The sequence below is a fragment of the Leopardus geoffroyi genome, chromosome C2 (assembly GCF_018350155.1).
Source record: "Leopardus geoffroyi isolate Oge1 chromosome C2, O.geoffroyi_Oge1_pat1.0, whole genome shotgun sequence".
NCBI classification, from domain to species: domain Eukaryota; kingdom Metazoa; phylum Chordata; class Mammalia; order Carnivora; family Felidae; genus Leopardus; species Leopardus geoffroyi.
In genome coordinates, this window is record NC_059333.1 from 124,534,938 (window position 1) to 124,538,671 (window position 3,734).

A 3,734-nucleotide genomic window follows, 5' to 3' on the forward strand; every position below is an offset into this window, starting at 1 on the left:
GGTCACCTCACAGGGGCCTGCTGGTGATTTGGAATGTCCTTTAGAAGGCTTTTTAATAAACTTTGTTTGTATCTGCCTTGATGAGGAACACATTTGCCTGGGACCGTGCAGGGATGTTTGGCTTCAAGGCTTCCCTTTCTTGGCCTTAGAAGTTCTTGGTGGCAGTGGCTGCCTGCAGGCCCTTGGGACTCCCCTGTGGAGGGCTGACCTGCCTCCAGCTTTGTCCTAGTAACTTTAGTCATGCTACACTCCTGGCCCCCGGTGTCCCTGATAAACTCCAGAGCACAAAGTGCAGGGTCAGTAAAGGTTTGAAAGTTCAACAGGAAAAAAAGGTCCCATTGCTTTTTTCAGAAGCTTCCAGGCCCAGCACTGAAATTTGTTTTTTTTTTTAATCCATCAAATAATGTCTCTTTGATTCCTGCCTCTCCCTGTCCTCTGCTTTTCCAGCCCACATCGATTGTAAGAGTTTGTTTCAGTATCTTACACACACAGCAGTTCCTGGCCACAAACCCCATGAGAAAGAGGAAAACAGGGTGCCTGCGTGGCTCAGTTGTTGAGCATCTGACTTCGGCTCAGGTCATGATCTCACGGTTCATGAGCTCAAGTCCCACTTCAGGTGAGCCCTGCTTCGGGTGCACCTGGCTTCTCTCTGTCTCTCTTTCTCTCTCCCTCTCTTTCTCTTTGCCCCTCACTCACTTGCATCCTCCCCCATAAAAAAAAAAAAAGATAGGAAAACATTTAGGAGACTTTTCCTCCCACTGGGCTCACCTCCCAGGCAGGAGCAGGCAATGACCAGCTGCTCTCCCAGACTCCCCACGTGCAGTAAGAGCGCTGAAACTCTGCTGAACCGCTGCTGTTCACAACACTGTTCTGCTTGTCCAAAGATTAACACTCAGTCCCGAGTGCTCTGTGGTCTGAGCTATGTGCCTGTAGATCAACGATCCTCTGGGGAAAGGATGGCAATGCTTCTTATTTCCATTTGGCTCTGGTACGCACAAAGCAGTAAGTGGTCCAGGTAAAACAGTTAGGTTGGCGGGAATTCAGGGGACAAGAAGGAGGCAGCAAGGCAGAGCTCCCGCCCCATTTATTCAGGGTGACTTCCATGTGACCCAATGTATCAAATGCCCTCCGTGACTGACCCATTTGGCAAAAATAATAACAGCATGGAGAAGAGGGGGGCAGGAAGAACAGGTAAGAAGCACACTATAATTCACTAAGACCAAAGTCTGTGACCTGCCAGGAATCAGTGTGCTGCCAGAGGAAAAGTGTTCCTGTCGTTCTCTGGAGTCTGACAGGCCTGGATTTAAAGCCCACCTCTGCTCCTTCCTGGCTGTGTGACCTTGAGCACGTTGCTTAGCCTCTCTTACCTCAGCTTTCTCATCTGTGAAACAAGGATAATAGTAGTTTCCTTTCCTTAAAGGGTTGTCTTTAGAGTTAGAAATTACATATGATACATATGTATGTAAATGCATACAAAAGAATCTAGAAGGCTAAATGCCAGTCAAGGTACGGGGAAGAGAGACTGGGAAGGGATTGAATGCGGGAGAGAAAGAGGAGGGTTTATAGTTTCACCAGGCAGATAAGGAGAACAGTGGAGGGGACAGGGAGAGAGGGAAAAAAAAGTGTGTGTGTGTGTGTGTGTGTGTGTGTGTGTGTGTGTGATTTATTTTATAATATGATCAGAACCCTGCACATAGTAAATGCTTAATAAATAGTAACTATTGTTACACATTTTTTTTTCCCCAAAAGTCCTGGGTACTTATGGATGTGGTAAAGGGCCTGTCACCATTAAAAGCCCCTTGTAGAAGTCCCTTTTGATTCTGACCAGGGACAGAGGAAGGAGTTTCAGTCAAAGGGCCCCTAATCTCTTTTTTATTTTGGTTCAGAAACAACAACGGGAGAGGAAGCTGGATATGTGGACACTCCATGGGTCACTTTCTTGTTATGAAATCCGAGAGTGAGAAGTTCCCGCCTGGCTAGCAGACCTGCGGCCTCCCTTCCGGCCTCTGCTGCATCCCCTCTCAGGCTGGACTCACCCTGGCCCGGGTGGCCCATGGCGCCTCCCTCCTGATGCCATCCTGGAGGGGCAGCCCAGATATGCAGTACAAAAACACCCCAGCAGCAGCCCATTTCATAACATCACGTGTCCAAATAAATGGAGCTGTTGACTCAGGCTAATTAGATGAGGGGCCTTTCCTAAAGAGCAATGCGTGTGAAGCTAAGAAAAACAGGATTCTCTGCGGAATTAGGCTCCTAATCCCTGGCTTCCCCAGCAGAGCAGCAGCCTGGAAGAGCTGGGGGGCCTCCCAGAGATGCCCTGTCAGGAGCCAGCCAGAAGGCTGCATTCCTGTTCTGCTGCCTGCCTCTAGGCTGGTCCATCCCTCCTGGGCAGGAGGATGGGGGCCTCAGGGCCTCAGTGGGCTGAGCTGTGAGCATCTGGGGTTGGTGAAGGATCTCCACAGTCCCCTCATCATCACCCCCAGATGGGTTTATTTTGACTCCCAGAGGTGAGTACCATCTCAAACCAGGGCCATCCAGGCTCACTTTCCAAGTGGAAATTGATTAAAGGCAGAGATGGGTTTGTAGGAAAGCCCCCCCCCTTACACACACACACACACACACACACGCCCCATCAGCATGCAAAAGAAAAAATGGACAAACGGGAAGGGTGTGCTAGAAGGCACCTGCAAGGGGCCAGCCACCTCACCAGGCCCAGACTATCTTGCATTCACATCTCTTACTGTGGGTGCCTGTGAGCAGGACCCTTATTCAAGTCACCTCTCCACTCGGGGCTAGTCAGATTCAGGGCTTGCTGTGAGGAGTAAATGAAGAAATTCATGTGAAGGGCTTGGCCCCTTGCCTAGCCCACAGCAGATGCTTTATCAATGGTCTACCACTGCCTGTGAGGTTTCTGGGACTTGCAGAGAGGGGGCTGGAGTTGTGGCCCCTGCCAGAACATGGGGAGCTTACAAACTGAGGCAATAAGACTGACTTTAGAAAGGGGCCTGGGCACCCTCAGTTAAGAACCAGGACAACTGGAGTTCAGAGGAGAAAAGGAGATTACAGCCAAGGTCAGAAAGGGCTTCCTGGAGAAGCTGAAATTTCCAGTGGACCACAAAAGGCTACGCAGGATGTGAATGGATGGAGAGGGTAGGAGTGACAATCAACTGCGGGCAACCAGAAGAGCCTGGCAGAGGCAGAAAGTCTGCACAGGGTACCAGCTGGTGAAGTTACGTGTTGGAGGGCTCCAGAAATATTTGTGGTATGAACGGAGTCAAAGCCATATAACATCCAAACTTGCCTCCACTCTACACAGAAAAGCCTTCTCTCCATCCTATGAAACCCTAATCCCTTTTTGCCTCCTATACTTGCGGGTACAAGCTTCTCACTGGAATGCCTTTCCTTCCCTCAGCCTAACCAAATCCCCCATGGAGACCCATCTCAAGGCCCAACTCAGTATCCTCAGGCCTGCCATCACACAGTCTCCCAAAAGTATACCCAACATTACATGGTGCTCTCTCAGAGGGCATGTCTGGCCACCTATTCCTGGGGGGGCAAAGAACACTCCACCTTTCTTTTCCTCCACAGCACCCAGGACAAAGCTGGGCACACACTGCATGCTGTACAGGGACTGCTGCTCAAGTATTTCAAGGACCAAGCAGGTAACACTGAGGGATGCATGCCTGGTGGCACACAATAGGGCATGGTGGGGCCTGTGGCAAGATGGGGAGCCT